Raw genomic sequence first — 14,451 nt, forward strand, 5'->3', positions numbered from 1 at the left:
AGCAATGGTTATTTTTTTCAGCCTGTTGAGCAAAGAGCACCCTCCACAGGAAAAAAGCCACACCTTTCATAGCACGTCCTTAAGGTTACAGCCCAGCTTCTGCCGATAGAGGTTCGTAAAGTTAAAGCTCTGCTGCTTCTTCTCGGACTCTGACAGTAAGATCACTTGACCGCCAGGATGGCGAGGGCAACAGCTACGTCCTCTTCCACTCTTCTGCGGCACAGCAAACTCATTCCCGGTCCGTATTCCTCTGGCTGGTACACTATTATCTACCGTTCACCTGATTAACTCTGTTGGGTAGGCTGTTGAACTCTAGCTCCTCTAGCGTTCTCTCTAAGTGCTGTATTAAGACACGATTTTTAAACCTAGGGAAGTAATTTCATTTCTTCTTCCAAAAACAGCAGTTAAATAACTCAGTATTATTTGGCCACGACAAACAGTATTAGCAGAGGCTCTCTGTTTCCAGCATGGAAGAGCTTCCCTCATTTCTGACATCAGAATGGCAAATTTAATTTGATACAGCCATCTTTCCCCAACCCACGCAAATTCTGGGTCTTTCTTCCATAACCACCCGTATCTTTCTATTTCACACTTCAGCTCTAGGTAACGACCATTTACTTCAGAAAATACAACGGCAGTTTGACCACTGAAACTGTAATAATTTAAGTATGTCAAAACAAAACACTTGTTTTGGAAAAGACTGAGATTTGCTATCATGAACAACGTTAGCGTTTAACTCCGAATCATTCGTATCTATACAAACCTTGCTCCTTCCCTTATAGCAAATTCAATGAAATACTTCTGAGTTTCCATCGGTCCTTGTACGTACCTCCTCAAGAAGAGAGAAGATTTTTTTCACGATCTTAAAGAAGAGATCCAAACAGATATTAGAAACAGATCTTGTAAATGCATTTTCAGTAAATCTCAACAGCCAAAGGAAAAACAACAAAGCCTAGAGTTTCCCATTTCTGCATACAGTAATGCACATAAGAAAAAAAAGCCAGCATACCAATAATTTGAAGTGATATCAATTAGCTGATATTCAAATGTAACGCTGAATTTTGTTCTCTTAAAAGAGCAGTATCTAGAAACACCTGCCCTTGGAAAATGCAGACTAGGTTTAATCAGCAGAGAAGCCTTGCATCTCCACGAACACGCTGCCATGATCAGCAGTTAATAGAAACAAAGGGATACCGAGCCATGTTTCAACCTAGAGCTGTCATTTTTGAAAGCAGAGGTTTAAGATAACTACTCTTTACAAGATGACCCATCTATGTGGAGCATGAGCACGATTGTCTCGTATAAAGTTTAACAAAAAAAAAAAAAAGTAGCGCAAAAGAATGAACCGGACACCTTAGATGTGAAACAACAGTATTTTTTCATTGGTTTCTGTGTTTTCTTCTCTGAACCAACTATGAAAACACGAATGGTGCTGTGACTAAGCCTGCTTAAGAGTGCTGCAGTAAGGACGGTGAGGATATAAAGTTGGACTGTGAATACATGTACTTACTTTCTTGTTCTTCCACTACTTGTACACAAGTAATCAAAAATCATTCCAAATCTGAGGTTTTATTTTCAAAATAGATCCTCATTTCAAGAAAAAGTCTTCTGTACCCCTAGCCTATTTTTAATACACTAATAAAGAACTTACTTCTTCCACGTTTGCGAACCTCTTTCACCACTCTGATTTTAATACCAGCATCGCTTCCCTCCAACATTGTAGGTGTTATTTTAAATCAATTTGGCACAGATTCAGAAGTAGACTCCATCACTCGTTTTTGGTCATCTCCAGCCACGCTGTAATTTAGAGGCCCTCGAACAAGTGCATTGGTACCAGGTTTACGATCCAAGCCATCTTTGCATCATTTAAGCAATTGAACTCATCATGTAGAGAGTCTAAGTCACCAGGTGACATTTCATCCTCTCCCTTAACAGCTGGAACCGAAGAAGCCATTTGCACAGACAAGCCATCAATTTGCTCTTCCAGCAACTGACAGTTTTCTGCTTTCTTCTCTCCATTACCATCTTGGACAGTACTGATACCAGCGTCTGAAAATTAAGAAGGAGCTTAGTAGTGCATATAACTGCAGGATCAAAAAACACAGAAGGACATTACTCTGCATCCCTTCTTGTTGAAAGTACTGTGGAGAGAGTTACTCAGCACTGTCAGATCACTTCAGTAGTTTTATTCACCCTTTGACGCAACCACAGGAATACCTCCTTTTGGGCTGCTACCGTCTCATATGACTGTCGTGAAGTTATTTGCTGTATTCCCATTTCAGTGACTAAAGTAAACTAAAGTTTCCCCTCCTTCCCCCAGTTCCAGCAAATTTTTCTTTCGACTCTGCTGCAACAGGTGGGTAAATTACTATTTGTGAGAAATTTAAAAATTTTTTTTTTTTTTTTTTTACACACTTTCCTTCCCCACTTCTCCCTTCCCCACTACAGAATACACAATTGAGAATTAAAAGCTGAAATGAAATCCTTGCTACCGCCAAACCATCGTGGTGAAAGGTTTCAGCACTTTTTAGAAACAGTTCCAAATTATTGCTCATTCAGGACTTCGTTACCTATAGCAACAGCCTGTTTGTCTAAGCCGACCAAAGAAATTCAGTCCCAATTAACTCTAAAACTTACGTGTCCTTTTGAATTAACACAGAAAGCACGGAGACCTTTTTTTTTTTTTTTTCCTGCACACTATGTCCATTTATGACCACACAAGTTCCTGTACTACAACAACTCCAACATACTTTTATTTGTTGGCATGCCTTTGAGGTTCAGATATGGTGACGGAGATCCAGCAGCACAGGGTGGCCCCTTCCCACCAACATGGTTTGTCACAACAGTGACTGTGGCCGTCGCAATAGCGGCGACGTGCTACGCCTTCTCTCTTTAGTGATGCTGGAGTATTGGGCTCTCCAGGACGCTTGATCTTATTCTGAGGCCCAGCAACAAATTTATCTGCTTCATCTATCATCGTACCCTGAAAAGACTTTTTTTTTTTTCTTTTAAATATAAGTAAAAAACAATTGCTTCGTCAATTCACTACCAGAGTATTTGCCTCCGTGTTACAATTCAGTTACTTTTCAAATAATGATACAGCAGATAGCAAGACTTCTCCTACCTTCTCATCCTGTTTGAACAGACTGCCAAGTGTATGAAGAAGCCTTTTTGGTTGATCTGGATCAATCTCCCGAAGGGGTGAAGGCATCATTTTCAACTACTCCTGACGATTTCCCCTTTGAGCAACAGGAACGCCGTGAAGGCAGTCTGCAGCAGAACAAGGTATCTAAATTTAGTCTACCTTAAGACTAAGGAAATACAAGCCTCGCATGCTTCCATTTCCAGTGTTAGCATTTAAGATCTAGAAATCACTATTTCCTCCCTCTACAAAACAAAGGAAAAGCAAAAGGCAAATAAAGCCCCTCTTTCCTTTCACCATCACTATAAGAACATCTACTGCATCCTGTTGCACAGGAAAGCTCACCCATGAAACTTAATTTTCAAATTCCAAGCACGCACAACATGTTTTGTGACAGAAGGCAGAAATTTCATTCTTTTCCTTCGGAATCTAGGGAAGGACGACTGACCCAAGAAACGATGCAAAGTCTACTTCCTCTCCCACACCGAGGACAGAAACACTACTTAGGTGAATTAAATAGCTGTACCAGAATATTAATAAATAATTGTGTCCATTTACCTTCATCCTGCCCCACGATATCCCTGCGTGTTTTCAGAAGATTGGTTCTCATTCCGGTTAGCTGATCTAGAAGACTGTGACAAGACATATCATATGCATTTCTGAATGCCCGTGGCTTCAAATCCTAGTTTTATAATAAAACAAGTAACTTTCAGTTAACCCGCGAGTTCTCACGCACAAAGAAATTGCTCTGTGGGCTGTACTACCGTTAACTACTAAAAAAAAAAAACAAAACAAAAAAAAATTCCAAAACAACTTCAGACATTCTGAACGTATTCTGAAACAACTTTCTTTCCATCTCTCCGGAAAGAGCTTTCCTCCTATCTGTGACAAAGGAAAAAAAAAAAAAAAAAAAGTTGTGATCGCGGGAGTCATTACACAAAGCCACACTCTGTGAATTCACTACTACAGTTAAGATCATTTTTAGTCAAAAATACCTCGGCAGCAATGCTATCACTGCAAACATAGCGTTGCCAAAAAAAAAAAAAAAAAAAAAAAAGAAATTCAACTCAAGATATAGGAGAGGGCGAGCTAAAAGCACAAATAACATGACCGATGGAGGCTGCAACAACCACCCGGTAGATGGTTGTCCACAGCCCTCGGATTGCATGGTCGTCTTTCCTGACAAACGAATACTGGAAGAACAGAAAAGATACACCGTGTGTCCGCAAAAGCCTTCGGGGAGACTACTGAAAGGAAAACCAAACCAAAAAACTAGGAACAGCAAGTGGCGTATACGTCAGTTTTGTTAACAGAGCACCACTAATGTACCAGGAATTTCCACATTCTTCGCCCCTCCTCTACCTTGAAAATGTCACCCAATTCTGTCAGTGTCTTCACCATCAGCATTTATTTATTTATTTCGTTTTTCACGTGGACATCCGAGGAAAACATTTCCAGTACCCTGTCATCGAGGAAGAAGAGGAGAGGGGGGAAAAAAAAAAAAAACAAAAAAGAGAGATGAGGGGGGAAGAAGCACTGCCATTCCTTTCCTCGGTAACGCGAGCAAAAAGCTCAGGCGCTCAGCAACAACGTGCTTTGAAAGATAAAACACAGAAGAAACTGCACGTTATTTAGTCTCAGCTACAGAGTCACGTGTATTTGTACCTGCTCATTTATTCATCTGCCAGTGTATTTTAGTACAAACGCTACAGAACATAGAAACCGCAAGGTTACTACTACCTTTTGTGACCGACGCGATCTTTGGCAGGAACAGCTATCGAAAAAGAACCAACAAAATCCCCTTCGTCGACAGCCATCCGAACCTTTATCGTCTAACAGCAGTCCTACAAACATCCCCTGGGATGCTCAACTCCTGAAACTTTCTGTTCAACTCGAGGCAGAACAAGCCCTTACCCTGGGCACCTTCACCCAGCTCTCCACTGCTAGCAGAGTAGCACCCTGATACTGTCCAGGACGCGCTGCAGCAGCCTACTCGCTTACGCGGATTTACTGCAGCCTGGTTCGAGACGCGCACAGAGGGACCCACGAAAAATCCACCCTTTCCTTCAGAGAAGTAAATACATACGGACGACACGGTAAGGAAGAAAAGCTGAACACACAGCATGCGGTCCTTTACCGTGGGGCAGATCCAGCATCAGCACAAGGAGCTTTGGGGCACGTGAGCGATCATCTACACCGGCCATCGCGACAAGCCAAACTCACGCACACAAGCCTCGACCTAAAAACACAGAACGCATTAAGTTCCTTTATAGCTTATGGAAGTAACAACCAGCATCTTAGATGCAGTTGGATAGCTGGATTGCATCAGCTTAGGGACTGCCTCCTTCAAAACGCACAGGGGGGTGGGGAAACCAGTCTTGGAAACCTGTTGCCTAACAGGAAGGAGACTGTTGTCTTCTCCTCCATAGGTGACGTTCTTCCAAGCATCGTCCTGCTCCTGGATTTTACCAGCCGCGACGGGATGGTCCTACCGGCGTGAGTCGGGAACGCTTCCCACGGGGTTTCTGTGACACTGAAGTAAGTTTTCCGCAGGTACAAGTAACGCAGCACGAGACGGCAAGGAAGCTAAGGCACCGTCTGCAGCACAGCACGTGTGCGATATTGGGCCTGAGGGGACCAGTCAAAGCCTGCAGTAATCGCTGAACAGGTGGGCAAGCAGGGAGCCCTACGGGAAACAAAGCTCACGTTCTGCAAAGCTCTTTTCCCGTCAAGAACACGGCCTTTTCTATTCAGCGCATTTACTGAACTTTAGGCTACTTCCCATTCGCTTTGGCAAGTTAGCCTTTGCGTAAGCCAAGAGGTTTTAAACTGCCAAGCACCACTGATGGTTCTTGTTCTCCAACAACAGGGAATTTCAATCAGGGCACTCGTTAACAGGAAAGCCTGGCTCTGTTTCACACAAATCACGTACCTAAACCACGGAGACAGGAGTCTGCAGGAAGAACTCTTTAAAAGGTGAACTTAAAGAGAAGGATACTACTCATTTTTCCACAACTTCTGCAAGGACTGCGGCAAAAAAAGGCTGAACCAGGGTCGTCTCTATCATCATCCCCTCTAGAATTCAGCAACTCCATACAGTTATGGGGCAAATACCACAGCTGCAGCGCAAGACAAACAAAGACCTCGAAGGTCACGTTTCTGCCTGCGTACCGAGTTCCGCTGGGAAGACCCCCCACCTCTGGAAAGACCCCCAGCCGCTCAACTCCCAAGCAACGTTGCCACGGCCAGTGCTTACGCAGAGTTTTGCTCTCTCTCGCTGCTCAGTACAGGCCCAAGGCCTCCTTTATTGCACACAGTTCAAGCAAAACTCTTGGGACATAACCAATAGACAGACAGACAGAAATTGCTTCTCACGTCTGTCCTCACTGACCGCAACCAGCGTCCCGGAAAGCCCCGCAAGCACCGGTCTATTCCTAGGACAACTCCGAAAGCTGAGGCGGGACAAAGTTTAGCCTCTCGTACCAAAGACTGAGCAACAGACAGAGCCTGACAGGCCAGTTCATTCTAGGTCTAAGAGGCTACTACGACTCGGCAGGCACTACGTGCCTTCCTTCCCTTTGCGCTTCCCAGCGCCGAGCAGCTCGCGCTTCCGCAAATTCAATGAAGCCTTGGAGCCGGGGCTGCAGGAAGCTTACGAGCACGCCTTGATTCCACCCCGAGGTCGCTGCGACTTACCTGGGCAGTCGGGACGGACGGGCTGCTCTCTCTCCTGAGAACCCTGCGACCGCAGCACGCCAGCTGCGGCTTTCCTCGCTTTACCCGGTGCGCCACCTTCGCTCGGCAACAAACCCCGCAGGGGTCCTAGCGGCGGGGAGCTGCTTCTGCCCCGGTGAACCGCAGCACAAGGAGAGAGCCGGCTGTCAGGACGCAGGGAGAGGAAAGCCTCCGAGGCGCGGCGCGGCGCAGCCCAGCCCAACGATCAAGCGCAGCGAGGACCCGCGCCCGGCCTCAACACCCCCCGCCCCTCCCGGCCCGACGCTCCGAGGAGGCACCCCCGGAGGCTCTCGCTCGCCTCACCGCCGGCAACCGCGCTCGCCGCCAGCGGCAACCTGCGCCTCCCGGCGCGCACGGCCCGGCCCCGGCCCGGCCGCGCAGCCCGGAGCCCACGTGGCCGCCCGGCAGCGCAGAACTACAGCTCCCAGCATGCCTCGGGACGGAGCAGTCCAGCCAATCCAGAGGGGCGTCGGCCACGCGCACGCAACGGCACCTCCTCCTGCTGCCCTCTCTGCCCCCCCCCGCCGCCGCAGCCGCCCCCCTCTCCCCTGTCCCCTCTCCCCCAGCCCCCCGAAGCCGCCCCAGCTCCTCTCGTGCTCCGAGCATCTCCAGCATTTCAGGAACTGGAACCCTGGAACCGCTGACGTCTGGCACGTGTCAGAAACGTGGCAGGAGACGTACTCTGCTGTCGCAAGGCACTTGCAAAGCCGGCCCGACAGCTGAAGCAGACTCACACAGTCCACCGAGCAACTCGGGGCCCCCACTGCTGTCCACTCACCCTCATGCTTCGTTCAAGCTTCCGTGCCTACGCCCTGAGCTACAAGAAACAAAGAGAGAAGGTCACATCCACAATGGATACGCAAACAGTGCGGCACATGCAGAGGACTCAAACACAGAGACCAGAGCCAGACAAATAAAACAAACAAACAAACAAACAAACTGAAGTCCACAAATGCCACAAGGCCATGAATGCATAGCAGCCCCGGCAGGGGTAATGGCAGACATACCCTTTGCAGATGAAAAAGGTGACCCTGCTCAGTCTCTTGGTAATACTGCACCAACGCGGTCAAGCCTCTTGTAGCATGTCATCAAGCTGGTTTTAGTCCTCTGGAGAGTTACACAACTGGGTTGATTCATCTAGAGATTAAAATACAGATCAAACACAGGAGCGTATCATCCCACCATCCCAAAAAAAAAAGTGAGCCAGCAACCTCTGCTAAATATCCCTCTATGAAGTGAATTCCAAGCCCTTAGAATTCCAGAAATCCATAGACTCCAGCCTGCCTAGAGAACCCGGCAACTGACTGAAGGAAAAACAAAGCACTTACCCCCAAAGAGCAGCCCAGGCAGAAGGAGCTCTCTGACGGCATACTTGGGGCTCATATACCTTTTGGTCCCACCCAGCACCCAAACCCAATCACCTGGGAAAGGGGAGGGGCAAAGCACATGAAAGTAGAAAGAGGAGGAGCAGCAGCTGTGGTTTATTTACTTATTTATAAGGCTTAGCTCAACAGCATGCAGAGGGCAGACAGGAGAACTGGGGTGTTTCTAGAAGCAACAATCCCCATGCTTTCGCTGCAGCTTTGAATATTGAAAGGACAACACAACCAAGCAAGTAACTGAAGCTTTTTCAGCTCGAATTAGCTCAAACTTTTATTTACGCAGAAAGAAAAATCTAGGAGCAGAACAGATTATACGCCAACAAAATCAATTCCGTTCCACTCGCAGCAAAAATCACTTACTTCAGCAGGCTATCTGAGAACCAAAAGGCTATGCTGATGGGTCAAAACACACTACAGGACACTGGGGCCGGGCCCTCCGCTGCACCCACTTAAAACCCATGCCTACACTCACCAAGGTGCAACCCCAACCCGAACACAGACGCAGCATTTCAGCCTCAACACAGTTTTGAGAACTGCTGGAAAGCAAGCTTCATCCTCAGCGAGGCGTGCTCAGGCTGCACAGGAGGGGCCTTCGGGCACCTCTTTGCCTACCGAAGAAGACCGCCATCAGCACCTGCTTTGTTCCGATCCTAAAGGCTAACATCACAGCCCACGTTGCCTGGGACACCTGATAAACAGAAGAGAAAGCAGCCATACCGTTTTCAAGCCGTCCCTGCACATGTCGCTCCTCGATGATCTGCAACCTCTTCTCAAATCCTCAACCGCTTCTGTGGAGAGCCTGCCATGGCACCTGCAAAGCAAGACCCTTCGCAGTCACCTCGTGCTACTTGGCAGTTCTGCTCCAATCCAGCTCACAAACAGCCCGCCCTTCCCGTGCTGCTCTTCAGAGTGCAGCTTGGCCCCTCTGAGCCTGTGCGACACACCTGTGAAACAAAAAGAAAAGCATAGGCTGAAGCAGCATCCAAAGCCACAGCACAGCTGGGACAGTTACTCTCATCTGCTCCCTAACCTCTGCTCCCTCACCTGCCCTCGAGGCAGATGCTTCCATCTGCTCTCTTAGGCCAGCTACAACACCCCTGAAATATAAACAGGATTTTTACTGTACTTTGTGCAGTTAAGTAACTGCAGTGACAACTGCACCCCTAAAGTACCTGCTACATCTGTTCATCGCTCACCTTGCCAAAAGCAGCTCCGGTCAAGTCCCGCGTTGTACACTGTGTTTCAGCTTTAACAAATGAAAACGGTCACAAGATAATCATTCAGCTGCCAGCATTAGCACCCATCCCTCAACAACACAAAGGGACCCCGTTTACAATATTATCATTTCAAAACAGCAGCCCCCATGCCTCGACACACCTCAGAAGTAGACCAAGCCAGTCACCGAGCTGCCTACGGAGCGCTGAACAGTTCCGGAAGGAGCTCTTTCCTGTGACAGGTTCCTCCAGAGGTTTACACTCTACTGGGGACAGGAGAGAAATAAAAATAAAAGTTTCAAAAACCCCTTATCTGTAAGCTTTCAAGATTCCACAGACCTCCTCCTCAAGCACACCGTTCAAGCACTATGCGAGCAGCTGCTCGCAAGCAGCTCAACTCTTCCCCCCCACACACACATCTGACAAACACCACAGAGATGACTGTGCCTGCTGCCCTTCAGTACGTGCCCAGAGGCAGACCGGATGTCTTCGCCAACACAGTCCGGACAATGTATTAGCACACCCATGCACTGCCACGTTAGCTGTCATCACTAACTGCCAGGCAGGACAGCTCCAGACCAAACACATACACACACAGCCACGCCACAAACACTACAAACAAAACACACAACACAAGGCGCAAGAAAAAGTGACCCCCGGAGGGAAGCCCTATGGCAACAGCAAGTCACAACAGGTGCTCTGCACCAGACCCAAGGAGAGACTCAAATGTCACGACACGCGACTGGAAGACACTGCCAGAACTGGGGTGATGGAGGCCTAAAAAGCCTTCCTTCAAGACAAGAGACCAGAAGGATGGGGACTGAAAACCCCATATGATTCAAAGATTGAAGCCGAAATTCCTTTAAGCGGTATATTCTTTATTGCAGCGCTGGATGCACGGGGGGATCTCTCCACCTATCGTGCATACCCAAAGCAGAAAGCAGTCTTGAATTTATACAATCAATCTATCAATATTCTACCGGCGCCTATACATATTCATTGCCTACCCCCGCCTTCCCTCGCTTCTCATGCTAATTAGCCTTTTGGCACCTTGCGCCTGCGTAGAGCCTCCCAAGAACTGTGGGCAGGGGCCTTTGGGACGTGGGCAGGGGTCTTTGGGAGGAAGACCCCAAGTCTTCCTCACATTGTACTTTTCACCTTTGGTCAGGAATCCGCTGAGTTGGCACGTTTCTTAATCGCAAGAGCTGGCTGTTGCTAATTCTTCCCTTTGTTGTGTCTTTATAATGAATTCCAACGTCCAGTTTTGAGATTTATAGTCCTTACATTTGTTTCTCTGTCCGTCTGCCGCTTCCTTATCGTGAGTTCCGGTGTCTTGTTTCGAGATATACAGTCCTTGTCTGGGGACTGTCCTTGCCTCCCCAATACCTCCTTAATCAATCCCCCTTTTTCTTTTCCCATGCAAATTCTTTTGCATCAGATGCTTTCATTATTTACAGTAACACAACAAAGCAGGCATCTAAACAACATGCACACAAATATTCCTAACACTACTAATGCGATTAGAGCAATGAACACTTGTTTCAACCATTGGAAATCGGGCAACCAGGAGGTTAACTTATTCCATATTTCACTAAAACTAAACTAAATATGAAAGATCATCTTTACTGATCTCATGTAGGATCCTTGTCTGCTTCCGTATTTCTTCCAGGTCACTAGAGATCCTTCCACTCTGACTGCTTTCTTGCTTTTCTTTGGCTCCCATAAAAAGTAAAATGTGACAGATCAATAACAAAGCTCAGCTTCTTTGAAAGCATTTGAAAAAAGAATTTTAGATGTAGAGCTTAGGGATATGGTTTAGTGGGGACTGTTAGCGTTAGGTCAGAGGTTGGACTCGATGATCTTGAGGTCTCTTCCAACCTAGAAATTCTGTGATTCTGTGATCTACATACATACAACAACTTGCGTTTATTACTGTACAGACTCCCCCTTGAGTGGCCAATCACAAGTCTAGGGCCATCCGGTTTTGTAACGCTACCTGTGATAAACTAGATATCTCTTCTTGTTGAGCCTTTATAGCATCCAGAATTTTGTTTTCTAACTTCTCTATAATTGCAGAAATATTAACTGTTGCCTTTTCCAATTCACTCACTCCTAACCATGTGATAAACCATCGCACAAAACTATGAAAAGGGGTGTGTCTCTCTATCAATGGATTGTTAATTTTTCCTCTGATTCTCCGGATATGATTTCTCAAGTAGGCTCGAGGCACTACATCGTGTACTGTCATACTGGGGACTACCGCTCCAAGAGTGCAAGTTCCCTTCCAATTCTCGGGCAAGACCTTATGGGCTGTATCATTGCATAGCCAATACCACCCTTTTCCTTCTGGTACTGGCCAGCTGGTTGAATTTGCCCAACTGCTAGTTGTACTAATATCAATTGTTCAATTACAAGATGTCTGATTCCCCACGTAAGTAGTACCTGTATTTATACAATCCTGTTTTCCCATACCCTTAGGCGGGTTACACCTTTGTACGCATACATAGTAAGATTCCAACGGCACAAAGCTACTAACTTCTAGTTCCAAAACTTCTTCGTATTTTCGACCCCAAGATGCGTTTTCCCACAAATTAGTCCAAGATAAGTTTGCAGGCGAGGGTATCCCGATTAATGATACACCCTTATTCCCATGCTGTGGCAGATGGGTGCATACCCAACAGTTCGTCTTATTGATTACTTGAGATATTGTTTGTATCAGGGACAGGTGTGAGTTCTCATCCCAAGCTGCCCACCCCAAATCCAAGAACCACACCCCTGCAATCATTAGGATCTGGAAAACCATAATTTTGTTGGTCCAATTGGAGTGGTGGTCCATATCCTCGCCGGGGCCTTCTTTACCCTTGAATTGTGGATCCAAACTGCTTGCTCCTTAATCTTAATGGCCGTGTGTGTTGTCAGTAATACCTGGTATGGTCCCGTCCACTTTCCTTCCATTTTTCCTCTAGGGGTTGTCCTGAAAAAGTCTTTTTATTTATATATACACACACACACACATATATATATACACACACATATACACACACACAATCCCCGAGCTTAAAGGGGTGGATTGGTTGATCCAACCCTCTAGCCTTGGTCCCTAAAACAAATTTATGTACTTTATTTAATTGTTTCTGAAGTTCAGTTATATAAGCATATAAATATTCTGATCCTAACTGTGTTAGGTCCTCTCCACTAAATAGAAATTGATACGGCCTTCCATATAAGATTTTGAAGGGACTCAAATTACCTTTTATTCTAGGTTTAACTCTGATTCCAAGTAATGCTAAAGGGAGGGATCGAGGCCGTGACAAGTTAGCTTCTTGTCCAATTTTAGCTGTTTAATTAAATGGTTACCTGTCTGCGGTCTATAAGAGTATGCAGCTGTCTTCAGAATCTTACTTGTCTGTTGTACTACTTGCACACAAAAATGTGAAACTCTATCAGAAGACATTGCTACTAGAATCCCAAAGCATGGTATTATTTCGTTTAACAAGACTTTAACCACCTCTCTTGCTTTGTTTGTTCAACAGGGAAAAGCTTTGGGCTTTCCTGAAAACGTGTCAGTCAGAACCAGTAAATAACGATACCCCCCTTTTCTAGGGAGTTCTGAAAAATCAATTTACCACTGTTGCCCTTAATAATTTCCTTTACCAATTATTCCCAATTTTATTCTATTCTCGGTATTGGGGTTATCGTGTAAGCAAATGCTACGTTGTTGAGTTACTTGTTTTATTGTTGTATATAAATTTCGTCCCACTAATGTCTGACTCAGGCTCTTATGCAGTGTGCCAGCTCCCCGGTGTGTTTTATCATGTTCTGTTAAGAACTATGGGCCATGTCAAATTAGAGGGTATTATTATGTGGTTATCGTTTAAATATACTCATCCATCTGATTTCGTTTTACCTTTCAAATCTTCAATTAATTTTAAGTCTTCTTTTGTGTAATTTGGATATAGTTTGGATTTTACTGTCTGGTATCAAAGACAATGCTTTCACCTCGGTTATTTCAGCTGCCTGCTTAGCCTCTGCCAATCGATTTCCAATTTCAAAATCAGTGTTCCCCTTTTGGTGTCCCCGACAATGCATGATAGCTACCTTTTCTGGTTGTTTTACAGCCTCTAACAATTTTAAAATTTCTTCAGCATACTTTATGTGTTTTCACTGAGCAGTCAGCAATCCATGTTCTTTCCAAATTGCTCCCTGAGCACGTACCACGCCAAATGCATATTTAGAATCTGTCCAAATATTTATTTTCCTTCCTGCTGCTAGTTCCAGTGCTCATGTAAGAGCAATTATCTCTGCTTTCTGGGCGGACGTCCCAGGGGGTAATGGTTTGGACTCAATTACCTGTTGAGTGGTTGTAACGGCGTACCCTGCCTTATGTTGTCCTTGTTACACAAAGCTGCTTCCATCAGTATATCAAGATTCGTCAGCATCTTCTGAAGGTCCTTCCTTAAGATCAGGTCGACTAGAATACAGTCTCCATTGTTTTTATGCAATCATGGGTTATGGGTTCATCCAGAGTTCTGCTAAGGAAAGAAGCTGGATTTACGATGTTAGTGACCACAATTTCCACATCATCTTGTTCTACTAATATTGCTTGATATTTTAAAAACCTCTGTGGTGAAAGCCAATGGTTTCCTTTTTGTTCCAAAACTGCTGAGACCTTATGGGAGACTAACACTGTCATTCTCTGTCCCATTGTAAACTTCCAAGCTTCTTGTATATTGATAACAGCTGCAACAGCCCAAAGGCATCCGAGCCATCCTTTACTTACTTCATCTAATTGTTTAGAGAAGTAAGCTACTGCTCGTTTATAGGGACCCAATCTTTGTGCTAGTACACCCAAAGCTATCCCTTGTCTCTCATGAGAGAACAACCAAAAGGGTTTTGAGAGATCCGGTAATCCCAAAGCCAGAGCTTGCATCAATTCTCATTTAAAGGCTTTTCGTGCTTCTCCAGTCCAGACTAACTT

The 14,451-nt window shown here is 45.7% G+C and overlaps 1 protein-coding gene across 27 annotated transcripts in view; it reads right to left on the reverse strand.

The window, feature by feature from the left end:
* LOC311421374 (uncharacterized protein) overlaps positions 1 to 14,451 on the reverse strand; it is a 44,728-nt gene that overhangs the window by 1,602 nt on the left and 28,675 nt on the right. For 3 of the 27 annotated variants that reach the window (XR_014684844.1, XR_014684845.1, XR_014684846.1), the window contains exons 1-10: positions 7,885 to 8,710; positions 7,612 to 7,694; positions 6,839 to 6,984; positions 5,280 to 5,381; positions 4,505 to 4,604; positions 3,701 to 3,774; positions 3,125 to 3,270; positions 1,652 to 2,049; positions 830 to 862; positions 64 to 340 (exon numbers count right to left, since the gene is read on the reverse strand). The gene's annotated coding sequence lies outside the window, so the exon portion shown is untranslated. The other 24 variants (XM_084493179.1, XR_014684827.1, XR_014684826.1 and 21 more) reach the window with 24 other exon arrangements.

This window comes from Aythya ferina (genome assembly GCF_964211825.1).
Source record: "Aythya ferina genome assembly, chromosome: 1".
Classification (NCBI taxonomy): domain Eukaryota; kingdom Metazoa; phylum Chordata; class Aves; order Anseriformes; family Anatidae; genus Aythya; species Aythya ferina.